Source organism: Mus pahari, chromosome 19, assembly GCF_900095145.1.
Source record: "Mus pahari chromosome 19, PAHARI_EIJ_v1.1, whole genome shotgun sequence".
Classification (NCBI taxonomy): Eukaryota; Metazoa; Chordata; class Mammalia; order Rodentia; family Muridae; genus Mus; species Mus pahari.
The window spans coordinates 42,086,240-42,103,738 of NC_034608.1; the positions used below are offsets into that span (position 1 = coordinate 42,086,240).

At 43.8% G+C, this 17,499-nt stretch overlaps 1 non-coding gene across 1 annotated transcript; it reads left to right on the forward strand.

Moving 5' to 3' along the window:
• Nucleotides 1-3,475: 3,475 nt before the first annotated feature.
• Nucleotides 3,476-3,617, forward strand: LOC115062686. Its single transcript, XR_003842618.1, has one exon. It is a non-coding gene; the product is annotated as a small nucleolar RNA SNORA48 (small nucleolar RNA).
• The last annotated feature ends 13,882 nt before the right edge of the window (nt 3,618-17,499 follow it).

Here is a 17,499-nt window from a genome sequence, read left to right on the forward strand (position 1 = left end):
TTCACTCAGGACTTCTCTCATTCCCTATAGAAAGGGACAGTAAACCCTATGTTAAGGGCTTTATGGAAAACTTTTTAAAACTGGAGGATCAGAAGGTGTTTGTGGCAACTCTACAGACAGCATCTAAGGTGATTATGTATGCCTGTCTTTTAATGGGGCCATATTTATACAAATAGTAGCATTTCACTGACAGATGAATACTTTAAATCTTGGGATATACTCCAGTTTCTTTTTATCAGATATTATGGAAGGGGAAAAATATAAACAGATCAATATTCCAAGACAAAGTTATCATTTTTAGCCAAGGGAAATTGAGTTCTGGCTTCAGATCAGTATAATTGTCCTAGTCAGGGTTTCTATTGTTGTGATAAAATACCATAATCAAAAGCCACTTGGTGGTGGGTGTATTTAGCTTATACTTCCATATACTTATACTTTCATCATAGGACAATTGGGACAGGAAATCAAATATGGCAAGAACCTGGAAGCAGGAACTGATGCAGAGGCCATGGAGGAATGCTGCTTACTGTCTTGCTCCTTATGACTTGCTCAGCCTGCTACTTATAGAACCCATAACCACCAGGTCAGGGATGGCTCCACTCACCATGGGCTGGACCTTCCTTTCTTCATTAATAAAAATACCCTACAGTCTCACCTAGGACCTGAACTGATGGAGGCATTTTCTCAGTTGAGGTTTCCTCCTCTCGAATAACTTGAGCTTGTGTCAAGTTGATTTAAAACTACCCATCATGGCACGATTTGATACAAAATGGATCGTTCATCTTTTGAAAGCCTTTGAATAAAGTCATCAAAAGAGTGTCGTCCTTAGGAGAATCCTCACATCTTATTGCGGACTCATTTTCAACAGTACTGGAATCGAGGCAGAGTTCCCTCCTGAAGGAATACGTACTTTGTTCTTTGTTAATCACATTTATGACACAAAGATTTCTGGTTCCTTTGGAAACTCAGTTGTATCTTAGGATGGTTGTTTGTTTTTGAAGCTGAGATGTTTTGCTGAAGCAGAGACACTTGAGAGGACTTGTGATGTTTGGAAAGAATATAAGTGAAAGCCAAGAGACAGTGACCACTGCTCTTGCATTGGTTTGCCTTGCAACACTTCGATAATCTTCACTGATCTTCTCTCTTGTCATGACTTCATAAAGAAGAAATGCAACAAAGAACTTTTCGTGGTGTTCTGGCTGCTTCTTATCACTTTTAGAGACTCATGCCTATTCGGCAGAGCCTTGAGGTTTCTCCTGGATGGAGCCACTGATACTAATTCATGTTTGGCGTTTGCCAGTTGGACTGGACTTCTGCTACTGATCTGTGTTTGGAATTGCCCCAAAGAACTTACTTCTAAACAGGTCCACATCCCATCTGTCCTATTAACCATCTTTCTCTCCTACTTTTGGTAGGTGGGCGAGAGGGTAGGTTGAAGTGTTCAAGAACCCTTATTAAGGTAGGTTTTGAAAAAAAAAATCTAAGAGTACACATTCACATTTTACAACGATAAGAACAATGAAATTATTTGTTTAATTTTAAACAAAAGAAGTCCTTTGCACAACCAAAGTACTTCATTAACCTTCATGCTCAATGGCATCTTGATGAGGTCACTGTTCTGAGCAGGATCTCGTACTAACTCACGCTTTCAACCGAGCATGGAAGATGTCACAGAAAGGCCTAGGATAGTGTTCCTCAACCTGTGGGTCACGCCCCCTTCGGGTCAATTTGTAGTAATAAAAATAAATTCATTCTGCATATCAGATATTTACATTATGATTCACAGCAGTAGCAAAATTACAGCTCTGAAGTAGCAACAAGGCTAATATTACAGTTGGCGGTCACCACAACTTAAGGAACTGTATTCAAGGGTTGCAGTGTTAGGAAGGTTGAGAACCACTGACTAGGAGGTAAATGACTATGGTTAGCTTGTGAATGGACTTGAAGGGCTTCCTTGCATTTATAGGTTAGACTTTATAGTTCAATTTTACTCATACACCTTCTGCCTTCTTAAAGTGGCAAAATGGACACTTGTTAACATTAAGAAGTATAGCCACCCTCTGACACATAACAAAATAAGAAGCTAAGAATGCACACACATACTTTATTTGGTGGTAATCTGTCATACAAAGAAATTAGTGACTATTCACGTCATCAAGCATTATATATTAAGCAAGTCAAGTAATATATTAAGAACTTACCATTAACTAACTGATTTGTTGATTATGATTAAACTGGTACACTGCAGAACACAATTACCATTGGAACAAATCATTTCCCAAGCATTCTATTTTTCATGATCTAAAATATCTGTGAGTGACATAAGTCCCTTTAGTAAGCAAACTAAAAAAAAAAAAATCCCCCAAACCAAGAAACAAACAAAACCAAAACCAAACAACAAACAAAAAAACAAAAAAACAAAATATGTTTTAGGAAGATTGAGCCAGTCAACTTCTCAATTCAAAAAATTGAAGCCCGGGCTTTTATTTCCCTTTAAAAAGTAAACTGTAACATTGTTCAGTTTATTATACTCTGCCTCAAAAGGCACAACTATTGGCCATCTGACCATTAAAAATTGCCCTTTCCTCTCTTTAATGTAGCTTCCAAATGAGCAGCTGCAAGACATTTCTGTTGTTGCCATTGTTGGTTCTAAGACTAGCACATATAAAAATATTAGCCAGTTGGGTTCTTCATTGTAAAGAAGTTGTGAAACTACTAGCTTTAAATGCATTCTCACTAATGCCCATAAAGTAATCAGAACAGAGCTCTGTGGGTTTGGCAGACTATACAATGTATCTGCACATGCTGTGTATGATGTATGGATACATATGAATATGTCAATCAGAAGCCTGGTTTTCTCTCAGTCAGAAGTGCACAGAACTTTCCTCTGAGGCTTCTTCATGATGTCAGCTTCAGGGCAGAGTAATACGAAAAACAGGAACAAGCCCACTGTGACCTTGAAGAAGAAACCCACAAAACAAATAGAAAATAAATTCTCAAAGCAGATGGTTCTGTTCTGTTTCCTAAGGACATGGTCTTATACGGTCTCAGGGTACAGAGATCTCTAGTGACTACTCCCACCACTTGGCAATAATGGCAACATCAGATAGACGCGAACACGTCCCCTGACCTAGAGACTCAGCTCAGAAGTGGAAATAAAGGTTAAATAGGGGATAGTCTGGGAAAAGAGGAATGGGGGGGGGCAACAAAAGCAGGCCTTTGAGAATGCACTCCGTGCTGTGGGAAGGAACATGACTTACAGAGCTCAGGAGAGTAGCTGGTTATAGAAGGCAAGCCATCTAGAATCCTCAACAGAGCCTCCGAAGGTGTCAAACATGATTTCCCCAAAGCCAAATAAAAGCCCTGTCTGTCACGCCGACATGAAGTAAGCATCTGCTCCAGATTCCTGTAACTCATTAGTGAAAGATGACAAGTCTCTAATTTAACAACTTGTTCATCCCCCACCCCACCCCCCACCCCCGGGCTATGAGCAAAGAGACACCTTGTTGGTAGTGGTGGCGTTCTTATATCAGTGAGGGGCAGAACAGATGATCAAACTCATCCTAGCTTGATGCCTGGGTTGGTGACCAAAGCTGTCTTATGCTTAGAACTCATACAAATCAAATCAAATTACATCAAATCAAATCTAGGTGGTACGGCACAAGAGGAGGGAAGGCAGACACCTGTGGATCACCATGCCCACCACAAACCTGCCCTCCATTGCAGAGCACAGGCGGGCCATCACACCACACAGCACACACAGATGGAGGATGACACCCAGGGGCCTGTCATTCGCAAGACTAGCCTGTAACGGAAGCCACCACAAGGTGGGAGTCCGTGGTAGTCAGATGGGAGAGAAAGAGACGTGGAGCAGCTTGAGCATTATGAAGAGAGATGGAAGCTGGAGAGATGGCTCAGCATTCAAGAGCATTGGCTGGCCTTGCAGAGGTCCTGAGTTCAATTCCCAGCTTCCACATGGTGGCGCACAACCATCTGTAATGTGATCTGATGCCCTCTTCTGGCAGGCAGGTATACATGCAAATAGAACAATCATACATAAATAAATTGAAGAAGGGGGAGAAAAAGGATGAGGAGGAGGAGGAGGAGGAGGAGGAGGAGGGGGAAGTGGAGTCTTGGTAGTAGAGATGAATAGCCAGCCCTGCCACCTGGGTCCATGGTGAGATCCCAGCCCAGTCTGCCAATGAGGGCCATGTCTGAGCCTGTGGGTACACATCTGCAGGGATCAGGGGTCGATGTTGATGTTCGTGGTTCATATTACCCTAGAGAACCTGTGGATGTCCCTGGTCTGGGTAGCTGCCAGAGACTACATGAATGTCCAGGGGATGTGCATAACTGGCTCGTCCCTCCCTGGGTACAGAACTCTGAGAGCTGGCCCCATCTCTCACTGCTGGCAGCACTTGGGAGAGCTAGTCCTAAGCCTTGCCCAGGCAGCCCAGTGTAGCTGGCCCTAGAGGCAAGGATGTCGGTGAGCCATTTCCAAGGGCAAAAGTATCTTTTAGAGAGCTGACCCCATCACTCATCTGCTGGGCACAGAGATGATGCCCCCTCCACCCCCTCACCACCTCTGGTAGTTGGGAAAGCTGCCTACAGAGTCATGAGCTCAAGAGAGCTAGCATAGCCCCTCATCGGATACAGCACTCGGGAGAGTGGGTCCGCCACCTCATCTGGACAACACATTAGCGCTGACCCTGGTGAAGGGGGGTGGGTGGGGCAGGTGAGCTGGCCCAGGGGGTAGGAATGTGCAAGAGCTGGCCCTTGCACTCCTCTGTGGTGAGGTGGCCTGTTGGGGGTGGGAGGGACATGTGGTTTCTGGCCCCTCACCCCTAGCCACCTGAGGCAATTGGAAGCGCTGACCCCAGGGTCATGGGAACACATACGCTGGTCCTGTTCTTGGTCTGCTGTAGCACTTGGGAGAGCAGCCTGGCACCAAGCCTGGGCAGCATAGTAGGGCTGAGCCTGCTTGAGAAGGTACAAATGAGCCAGCCCCGAGGGCAAGAAGGCAGGAGAGCTTAGCTCAACAAGGCATCTGTTGTGAGCTGGTATGGGCACAGGGGTGATTCCCTCCCCCTTCCTTACCCACCAACCTGCAGTAGCCAGGAAAGCTGGCTGGTCCTGGAGTCATGTGAGTGAGAAAGCTAGCTCTGTCCCCTCACTGGCTGTAACAGTCTGGAGAGCAGCCACTTCACCTTGCCTGGGCAACAGAGTGGTAAAGTGATGGTGAAGGCACCTGTGAGCCAGCCCCAAGGGTATGAGAGGGGAAAGCTATCCCAGCCCCTCAGAGGCTGCAGCATTTGGGAGAGTGGACTCTGCACCTTGATGGGGCAATACAGTGTGGTAGTGGCTCTGGAGGCACGGGTGTGGGTGAGCCAGATGGTAGCATTGGGTGACAGAACCAAAGCAGTGCTAGAGAGCTCACCCTGGCTGTGAGGATAAGGGAGAGACAATATGCTGATTGGCTCAGCAACCACCCAGGCCCAGATCCAGGGGTCTGAGTTGGCCCACCCTAAAATCAATATCATCTATGAATGGTTGGGATGTTTGAAAGGGCCAGTCCTGCTGATCCAAAGCTGTAGGATCTCCATGACACAGGGCAACATCAGGATAACTGGGAGAAGTCTTGCTGAGGATCCAGTATTGATGGTGCCACGGAAGCTAGAGAACTCAAACCAGGCCAGTGACTCATTGCAATGAGCATTTGCAGGTGAAGAAGTGTGGACAGAGCGGTATACCGTAAGACACACTGTGACACACTACAGCGACATGATGAGATGCTTTCTATGCTTTGGGTAATTTTGTTGTTGTTTGCTTGCTTGCTTGCATTTTTTAGGTTTCTTTGGGGGGGAGGTTGCAAGGGCAAAGGGCAGATGTGAGGGGATGGGGAGATGAGCAGAACTGGGTACATGATGTGAAACTCACAAAGAATCAATAAAAAGTTTTAAAAAACAACTTGGTGGATTGTTTCTCTGCTCAGAATTGTCAGTGAACTAGTTTTGTTTTGGTTGGGGGTATTTTGTCTGTTTGTCTGTTTGTCTGTTTGTTTGTTTGGTTTTATTTTTTTTCTTTTCTTTTCTCATCTCTTCTCTTCTTTTCTTTCTTTTTTTCTTTCTTTCTTTCTTTCTTTCTTTCTTTCTTTCTTTCTTTCTTTCTTTCTTTCATTCTTGCAGCCAATGGTGGGGCATGGGAGGGATACATGAAAGTAAGGTATACAGTAATCCTTGCATCCTAATCAAGCCTTCGCCCAGGTACAGAGTTCTATTGCCCTGTAACTCCCTCCAAAACACATTCTTTGTCAAAAAAAGAAAGAAAGAAAGAAAGAAAGAAAGAAAGAAAGAAAGAAAGAAAGAAAGAAAGAAAGAAAGAAAGAGAAAGGAAGAGGAAAGAAAAGAAAAGAAAAGAGGAGGGACACAGAACAGAATTTAGAGGTCAGTGGGTCAGAGGTCAGTGGCTTTATTGTGTCAATGAATGAGGGAAGCAGCAAGATAAATGGGTCCCCCAGTCACAAGACCTCTCTCAGGACATTCAAATAGCAGACACAGAATTTCATGTGCATTATGTTTTTTAAGGATTCCAAGATAGGAGAATTATCAATCAATAATAAAATATTATCAAAATTATTTTAAACACTGGAATCTTGAAACAATAGATTTCATGAACAGCAATTTTTACTTATTATAAATTTTTGTATTTCTCAAGGACAGTGAAATTATCCAGTGTTTCACACACACATATACATAAAACGAATGAAGCATTATATACTTCTAGTTTTTATATGAAAGCCTCAGGCATACATATATGGTAAACCACATGTCCTTCACTGCTCTCAAATCAGCTTTCCTCACAATATGAGAAAAAGCATCGCTCAGACCTTGAACAGTAACGAGAGCAAAAGGAGAGAGAAAAGCATCTTCTACAAAACTAGAAACAAAAGCAAGAAACTTTCAAAATAACAGACACCTGCAAAGTACAGGTCAGAAATTAGAACAGAGTTGGAGATGACTCAGACGCAGGGGTTGGTTAATGGTGGGAACTTGGAAGGCATTGTTTAGCGTTGGCCGGCAGGAGAGAATCAGAGTGACCAGGGATGTTTAAGCTGCCTGACAGGATGAGGGACTGCACAGGAACGGATCACTTTCTGTGAGTCTCTCCCTCTGTGTTCTCTCACACATATATCCATTCTTGAGAAAAGCCCTTGTGGAATTTCCCAATATGACACTATTCCGAAGCGTTTTACATACTGCTCTTGTATGGAAGCAAAAAGCATGGGCAATAGAAAGCTCTCAACAAAGAACAATTTTGTAAGCCAAGGAGGCAGGTATGATAGACAGTTGTTTCCACTGAATGATCTGACATGGTGGATCTGCCGATGCAGTTCTTGTGCCAAGCCCACATGTAGAGAGCTTAGCTTTTTTGTTTTTCCAGCTCATTCATCGATATTTACAATCTCTGTGTTGTACGTCACCTAGATGTCTCCCAAATCAATGTGTTGAAGGCTTGACTGCCCTCCCCAGGCCCCCCATGCAGTAGTGTTCCTGAGTCTTTGGGAGGTAAGTGGACCTCAAGGCTCTGATCTCATTATTGAATTTATCCATTTATGGATTAGCTTCTTGGTTTACATTAAGGAATTTTTTTTTATGAGAGTTAACCTTTTTTCTTTGCTTTCTGGCTTCCAGAAGACCAGCACACTCTTTCTGCCGTGTACAGTATGGTACATGTATAAAAGTGACTGGGCCAATGGACCATGCACTGAAATGAGACCAAGTAAAATTTTCTTGATCATAAATTGATTATGACAGACATTTTGTAGTGGCAACCAAAAACTGAGCATTGATTATAGTCCATGCTTAACAGGTGAATTTATTATGGAAAGTTTTCATATAGAGATGCCTCAGTTTTCCAGATGTTCTCACTGATTGGATGGTCACTGGAGGCTGGAAAACATTTTTAAAATCTATGGAATTTCTGATAATTTATATATTTTGGGGATCTGAGAATAGAAAGTAAGTATATAGGTTAATCTACTTATCTTGGAAGATGTATTGCAGAAGATTATTCGGGGCCAACTTCAGAGATAGTTACAGAGTAAGGCAGAGGATTAAGAAACACAGGAGGTTGGACAGAGTTTTAAAATGAGTACAGATACAATTTAAAACATGATTCAAATAGTTAATACTTCTGACAGTGATAAAAAACAAACAAACAAACAAACATACAGCATTTTTAAATTGGCCCCAGAGCAACCAAGATCAAATGTCTAGGCAGTCCCTCAGTCCTCTCACTCGGTGAGACAAGATGGGATGGAGATGATTAGAGAGAATCCAGGGTCTCCTTAGGGTCAGGGCTTCAATCCCTCTAAAGCTCAGGGTAACGGCTATCCGCGGGATGTCAGTCACACCACATCTTAGATAAATGTCACCTGACACAGTGCCTAAGATATTTCTAGAGAAAGGGTTACATTTTTAATAAAAATAAACTTAGATTAGGCAAAATAAACTTAGATTAGGCAAAATAAATTTAGATTAGGCACATTCGGTGCCTTTTGTGTTGGAATTCAACACCATATGGCCTTTCCGTGGATTTTTCTGGTTAGAAAGCTGTGAGAAGCTGAAATCTGTTAAGTATGAGGTGTAGTAAGACTGTTGCCACTAATTAAGAAAAGATGACAAGGGCTGGCAAGATGGCTCAGGGGTTTCAAGCACTGACTGCTCTTCCTGGGACCAGGATTAAATTCCTAGCACCCACAAGGGAGTGCACACCTATATATAACTCTAGTTCCAGGAGATCTGATGCCCTCTTCTGGGCTCTGTGGGTACCAGGGTACCAGGCGGGCATGTGGCACACTGACATAGGTGCAGGCAAAACAACTCAATATATTAAAGAAAATTAAATTTAAAAAAAAAGGGAAATGACTTGAATTACAAAGTTTCTTCTTCCCCCCTCCAAAAGGCATATATCTAGAATTAAGTTTCTGGAATCTGTATGAACTAATTTGGATAAAGGAACTTAGTGAATATTATTAAACTAAAAACCTTGTAATGGCCTCATCCTCATCAGGATGGGCGTTGACCCAAAAGCAGGTGCCTTTGTGGTAAAGCAAGGAGTCTATTTAAAGGAACCCCAGAGGCTAGATGTATGTAGCACACATCTGAGTTCAACTAGAGCTAGAAATGGGAAAAGTTTTTTTTTTTTTTCCTAGAGTATCCAGAGAGACTCTGGCTCTTGATTTGAGAGTTCTTGTCTACAAACTATGAGAATAAATTTACTGTGTTTAAGCCACTTGACTTGGGGTAATTTTTTAATAATAGTCCAGGGAAGGATATATATCTACCTGCCCTACAAAGAAGGTTTATATTCCCCTCACACTGTTGCAACACATCTGTGACAGAAAGGAGAATAATGGTCATAAGGATGTGGGCAAAATGTTGAATGTATTCCAAAGGCGTGAGGCCATCAGTGCACACTAGTTTTACAGACTAGGAAATGGAGACAACAAATGCCAAGTCTTGCTTGGCCATGTGTAAGGGATAGATGGAATGACATGGTTCTCACCCCAGAACAGAGCCAGCAGGGTGTGGACTTCCACAAGTGTTGATGGCTGCTATAAGCATAAGACTGTTTGTATAATAGTGTTCATATTTTCAAAGGGCCTCCTTCGAGGAATATCCTCTCTACCAAGGTTCATGACTGTGATAGAGACAGCATGGATCTGGGAAGCAAGGGCATGTCAATGTGTCAGCAAAATGATAGAATGTTGTGACCTTCAGGACAGCCCTTAATTAAGGCTGTGGGAAAGAACGCTGAAAACATGAGTTCAAAATATATAATTTCTCAACTATGCAAACAATAAGGGTGCAATATGAATTGTATAAGGAGCTTCACAGATGTAAAAGAGCAGAGGCAGCTGCACTATGAGCCAGCTGGTTGGAAAGATACTAAGGAAGAAGATAGATTTAGGGAGTAGTGACCAAAAGGCAAGATCCCACCCAGCTATTTGTTGTTGTTGTCTATGCTTACAAAGTAGATTCCTAAGACCAAGGTCAGCCTGGGACAGAGGAAGCTGGGTCCAGACCTGGGCATGGTAGGAATATGTCAGGCAGGGTCCCACCTAGATATTTTATTGTCTGTACTTGTGCTTGCTGCTTCTTTCTAAGAACCAAGAGGCTAAGGTCATAGGATTCTGGCTCATGGGATTACCAAAAGGGAACCTGGGGCAAAGACTGAACTAATATGTAAATAATAAAAAACTTGTTTTTTGATCTGCAAGAGATCAAAAGCTATCCAGAGAGGTTTTAGAATGGTAAGAGATAGCTGTCTTGATCAGAACACACACACACACACACACACACACACACACACACAGAGAGAGAGAGAGAGAGAGAGAGAGAGAGAGAGAGAGAGAGAGAGAGAGAGCAAGCAATCTGGGAAGCTGTCTCGAGCAGAACGCTAGCTATCCGCTTCTAACTCTTGATTTGACTTTGAGGCATTTGTTTCCCTGCTCCCAGAACCTCTTCTCTTGGAACCCCTCTCCAAGCTGAGGCTGGTCCTTGGCAAACAAAGGCAAAACAGCAGTGGAAGAAAGAAGAACATACATTTTTGTAGTCCTCTAGGAGTTAATTGAAGGACAGAATCTGCTCTAGATTGTCCTTTGGAAAAGGATGATTTATTAGAATACAAAGACTCCTGGTTCTAGCTGGCATGGTGGCACATGCCTTTAATCCCAGCATTTGGGAGGCAAAAAATCAAGCAGATCTCTGAGTGGGAGGCCAGCTTGGATAACACAGAGAAGCCCTGTCTTGAAAAAACCAAATTTTGTTGGGAGCCCAGGACAAAGATAGATGTTGCTCCCCTGGTCCCAAGTAGCAGGTAAATAGAAGGTCAGTGCTTACTCCTTGGCTGGCAGTCCAAGGGGTTATTTTGTTGTTTTGCTTGTTTAGTTGGTTGGTTGGTTGGTTGCAAGAGCCGGATGCTGCCTGAGGGATAACTTCCAGAAAAGGAAAATAGACTCTGGAGAAATCCACATTTTCAGCTGTTTATTCAGCCTTCTTGTGTAGCATATGCAGGAAGCTTCCCCAAAAGCCACATTACAAGGATGGAGGCTCCGTTCTCATCTGGGCCAAGGACAGACAGGGGACCCCAGAGAGACTGGATCACCAATCCACCAATCTCGTATTTCTTAAATACGTGTTTAGCAGAGGAGGGAACAAAGAGATTGCTGCCAGTAAGCACACTGAGCAGAGTTCAATATTAAACTTTTAAAAGAAACTTTTATTTACTAAGTTTTTTTTTATTTCATTTGCAAAATCCAAATCAGTATGCAGGGAAAATTAAATGAAAATCTTTCCTAATTTTCAATTGTTCCGTGTTCTTCAGTATTAGAGCATATGACTTCATGGGCGTGTTAATGGTTTTCAACCCAAATAGAGCTGGATGTGTTGGCACACATTTCTGTTCTGAGCTCTTGGGAGGTGGAGACTGGAGCATCATGAGTTCCAGGTCATCCTCAGATACACTATGAGTCCAAAGATATCGTGCACGACTTGAAACCCATCTCAAGAAATCTGAATATCAGAGCCAGTGAGGAGGCTCAGCAGGTAAGGGAGCTGGCTGCCAAGCTTGACAGCTCGAGAGGTCAAGAGCCAGAACCCACATGGTGCAGAGAGAATGACTCCCTTAAGTTCTCTCTCAATCTCCACGTGTGCACTTTAACAAGCCTGTGTACCTTCCCACAAAATAAATATAAGCAAAAACAAACAGAGACAAAACCAGGGATCAGCAAAGATTTGCAAGCTTTTGTAAATTTGGGGACGTTCTTTTTCTCAAAGCTCCCGTTAGCTGGGATGGCAACGTAATCGAAACAAAAACTCTCAACCGACATGCACCAGTAGAGCACTCTTAAAACGTCAGCTGGGAAGACTGGTCATAGCTCAGTGGTAGGATCCTTGCTTAGCATGCTCTTTCCCTAACACTGCAATGGCAAAAGAAAAAAAAAAAGTTTCAGATTTTTGTCCCCTCTTGCAAGTTTAGAAGTTGCACTCAGAATTCGCCAATTACAAGACAAATACTTCTCAAATGTGCACCAAGCAATGGCGAATGGCGAAGTCCTGTAAACTTCTATCCTTTACCAGTGGATCCCCCAGGCACCTAGCATTCCTCACTGAACAGGAACGTATTTATATGTTCAAAACAATAAAATTTAAAAGGTGGTCCCATATCCGTGTACATATGGTTAGTACTAGTTGGTCTTAGGAGAGTAAGAGGAGGAGGGGGAGTGTGAGGGGAGGGGAGAAGAAGGAGAAGGAGGATGAGAAGAAGAAATGAAGTTGAGAGGCAGACACATTGCAAGGATATAGGGAAAGCTGAAGGTTGCGGTGGATATGAGTATATTTCATTCGTGCTTGCATGAAATTCTCAAAAAACAAAAATGAACAAAAAAAATATCCCCAAAGAGAAAAGAACAACAAAAGTAAAGAGATTTGAGTAGGACTACTCATACAGTCAGTAGTGGTCACAGAACCCTGACCCTACGTGACCTACTCACAAGGTCCCCTTCACTAGTACAGCATTTCTCTGATTCAAGATGACTCTTTTTGTTCACATTTGGGATCTCTAAATCTCTCATGACTTGTTAGCAGTATTTGCCTTTCTTTGTAATGTCACACATACCAACAACTTTCTTAGAGAAACAAATGCTAGTCTAGATTAGATTTAATATTGTATTTAGTGAGAGTTCACTATACACCAAGAGTGGTGCTAGGCCCTAGAGATGAACTGTGAGAAATGCATGGCCCTCTCTGCTGGAGACCCCAGTTCTTTAGCCCATGTGATGATACCTCCCCAGTCTCCCCTGCCGTGGATCACTTACTGTGTGTCCCACAAGCTAGAAGCAGCTGGTCTTCCGTAGCTCTGCTTATAATCTTATGAAGACCATCTCAGTAGCTTTGATGTGCAGTCATTTGCCTGCTCCTGGCATATGATGTTTCTGTAAACTAAGGTGGCTGCTTACAGACCCTTCCCACTGTGCCTGTTGACATCATCACACTCCCCCCCCCAACTAAACATAATGAACCCTTTCTGCACAGCTATCATGACATTAACGGCAGCCATAGGTTCAGAGGGAAGAGGGGTCTGGGTTTGAGCTTTAGTCCTGGCGTGCTGCTAACAAACTGGCCATCTGGAACTTCAGTTGGCTGGCCTTCGAGATGACCGGATTAGAGGGGGAGACTCCTGGTATCTCTTGACTTTGCCGGCATTAAGAACAAGTCAGCTATGGCTTGCTTTTATTGTTCTACCATGTGATTCCAGTTAGAGATTTCCATTCCACAGACGCTGGTATCCTCATTAAAGACTATGACAATCGTTGTAGGGAAAGTGGAGCTGGAACATCTCACAGCAACAGAACAAGGGGCAGCCTCGGTGGCCATTCATTAATCACTGCAGCAGCATGAGACAGAGGTGGCTGTAACTAAAGAGTCTCTGCCCTCTGGCTGCTGCTGGAACACGGAGAGCGTGGGGAGATAGGAAAGAATGTGTTGGCCAATAGTGTTCTATCACCGTGTTAAGCAAATCTTAGCTGGCAGACATAGAAACTAGAAGTTGAAAGAGAGATTGTTTTGACTTTAGCTATGGATATTTCAATCCAAACGGTGGAAGGACGCAGACAGGGGATGCTGAAGCTCCGGGCAGTCTCCTTCTTCTCATTCCATCTGCTTTCCCAGGCTAGGGACAGGACCATTCACGCTCAGGCTGGGCTTTTTTCCATTATTTAACCCTCTCTAGAAACACCCACAGACACAGCAGAAGTGTGCTTGACCCATCTTCCAAGTGTCTCTCAAGTCTGCTGAAATGAAGAATCAAGAACCCTCACAATTTCAGATTTTCACCTCTGGCCCCTATATCTGCTTTCCTGTCCAGGGTTGGCCTGGTAGCCAAGTGGGAGTCTGGGGTGAGGAGAAGCAAACCCACCCTGCAGGTTGGATCCGTCCATGTACAGTTTCCTGACACCTTTCTAGGAGTCTCAGAAAATGGCCCCCTATGCCCATCAGGATTCAAATTCATGCCACAGGCTGGCATTCTCTTCATGTTGGCGGGAAAGGGTGAAGTGAGAGGGCTTCCTCATGTCTGCACCTTCATTCGAAGTCACGTTCCTAGACAGTGAGCAGGTGGTTCCACATCCTTCCGCACATCTCCAGGAAAGGCCCAGGCCACAGGCAGTGGACAGACCTACATGCATGTGGAGGATTCTAGATAATTTATACTTAGGGGATTCCAAGTCACTCACCCTTCTGTTAAAGCTGGGACGCGGGCAGAAGGCAAAGGACAAATGAAAGAGTTGGAAGTGACCTTGGAGACTAGCTTTTCCCAGGCTTCCCTCTGGTTCTGGTGAAAAGACCTGTATGTGATTAGTTATACCCTGGCCTTCACACCCCCCTTAGAGAGATGAATTATGATTAAAAAACGAAACAAAAGAAAAGAAAACATGATTCAGTGAATTCTAAATGCACCAAAAGTGGTGAAAGCAACACGAAACTGGAGTTTTTCCTTGGGAGACAAAATGGAGGATCATGAAAGAGGCATTGAGGGCTGGGACAAACCTACAGGAGTGGTAGCGTGGCAATGGGCACTGTGTGTGTTGGTGTAAGATGGTACTCACAGGAATGAACTACACCACTATTTTTTTTTTATGAGCATTGATGGAAATACAATGCAGAAATAACATCAAAGATTGACAATAACACAGAGATACTAGGTCTCTCATATTCTGAGCGGAGTCTGAAAACATTGCAGCCATGCGGAGCAACAATGGGAGCGTGCAGGAGAACACTAGATACACAATTACAAGGCAAAGCAGTGGAACACAGGCACACTGTACACGCTATCCAGGAGTGTGCGTGACACTTCCACTCAGTATAACTATACACTGGAATGACACAGTGTTTTCAAAGGGCGGCTGGTTAAACAGTCTGTGGGCATCTCTGTCTTAAAGTAGCTCTCAATAGTGAGAATTAATAAACCATTGCTATCTTCCGTGTTTTGAGGCTGCGTTGAATCATGCAGTGAGTGAAAAAGCCAGTCTTGGGAGGTGATTGGGGGATTGTAATTGGACATTTTCAGAAGTCTAAACAGGGACCAGCAAGGCCTTTTCTGTGCTTGGTAAAGGATAGCTTCTTGCTGCAGCCTCATTGGGAAGAGGTTGACAAATCCCGCGAGACTCCCTTCAGCGAGGCTTTCTCCTGTCTAATAGCACTGCCCTCTATACGTTGTCCTATTGGTGATTTGGTCTGACCTATGGATTTGGGTCTTGGAGGATATTCAGGGCAGGGCAGTTTGTCGGCATGACATTCCTCAAGTGATAATGTGGAACCTGAGTACGTGAGCATGAGAGGTTGGCGGGTAGCAAGAACAGCGAAGAGCCTTTTAAAGATTTATTTATGTACATGCATGTGTATATGAGTGGCAGGAGAGTCCAGAGGAGGCTGTCAGATCCCCTGGAGCTGCAGTGACAGGCTACTGAGGGCCACCTGGTGTGGACTCTGAGAACACATCTCTGCAAGAACAGCAAACTCCCTTAACTGCTGAATGTTGTGGAACTGGATCCATCTGCCTCCTGACAGTGAAACCTATATACATGATAAAATTGCAGACTTAGACTAATACACACACATGTAAGCAGAGCAGGGCAAATAGATTATTGCGAGTAGATTAGAGCAGTGTCAAAATCCTGGTTGGAGCCTTGAACTACAGATTCCAATGACATCCCCATGGGGGAAGGCAGCCATAAGACTCATGGACTCTCTATGTCTTATCTCCCACACAGGAATGTGAGACACATAACTGCCTCAAAATAAGATTTTTGAAAATGAGGTTTCCAGTCTTTATGTGGAAAGCAGGCTAGCTGAACAGTCGGCATGGCCAGTTGGGGGTCATTGCTTACCCAAGGTGGGCTGTATTGCAACAGATTCCATTAGAGCTAATTCAGGTTGGGAGGAGTGTGACCCAGAGATGGAGGGGCTTCAGTGCCTTGAGCCTGAGTTGCTGCCTCGCCTCACTCAGCAGCTGTGTTGCCTGAGACATTGTAGACACAGCACCTCCCAGACCCCTCGTTGTGCTTTAGCTTCTGGGTGCACATTTCTCCAGGGAAACCTGACGTGTAAGGGAGTCTGGGAAACGTTTCCTCTGCGTTTCCAGATGCTAAAGCACAAAGCCAAGGGTAACTCTGGCTTTGGGAATTTGAGTGGCTTTTAGGGAGGCTTTCTTCCACATGTATATCAGTATTTCTACTCTGAGTGAGTCTCTCTATATCATGGGGTAATCCATCATTTTCTTCTTCTTTTTTTTTTCTTGTGTGTGTCTCTTAAAAAGATATGCTAACATCAATAAAAGCAAAAACCTATTCCACTTTAAAAGCCAACCGAACAAGTCATCAGTGAGCTGGTGAAGAACGTGGCAGCAGGCTGCAGCAATTGGGATCTGATTATCTTTAAAGCACCTTTGAAGTCTGCAAGCCTGAGCTGCCATGATAAATGATCATCCAGCCAGACACTGGCAGGCCCAGCGCTGGAAATGAAAATGTTGTCTCCAAGAACAGTGGTGGGGCTGTGAGACGACTCCATGGGCAAAGATGCTCTCAGAAAGCCCGATGACCCAAGTTCAATCCCCAGAGCTGAAGGTGGAAGGAGGCAAGCAGAAAGATGTTCTCTGACATTTACACTTGTCCTGGCATGTGTGCATCTGTACACATATACATAGACATACACACAGGCACACACGCAAACACACACAGGCACACATAACACATATACACAGGCACACACACAAACAGACACGTAAGCACACAGAGACACAAATGACATACATATGTACACACAAGAACACACAGGCACACATACCATGTATATACAGGCACACACAGATACACACACAGACACACACACAGGCACAGGTAACACATACACAGAGGCACAGATAACACATATACACAGGCACACACACACAAACAGACATGTAAACACACACACAGGCACACATATACACAGGCACACACAAACACACACAGGCACACACACCATGTATACACAAACACACACAGGCACACACAGGCACAGATAACACATACACAGAGTCACACATAACACAGGCACACACACAGACACACATGCAGACACACACACATGCATGCGTACATACATACACAGGCACACACATACACAGGTACATACGCACAAGCACACATAATATCTACACTCAGGCACACATAACACACAAGCACATACACATGAGGAGACACACATAAAATATACACAGGCACATATAACACATATACACAGGCACATACATACGCACATATAACTCATCCAAAGGGGTACACATAATACACACAGGTACATATAACACACATGCATAGGCACACACATATGAACGTCATACACAATAACAATAAATAACATAACTTTTTAAAGAGCAGTGAGGTAGACAGACTGAACA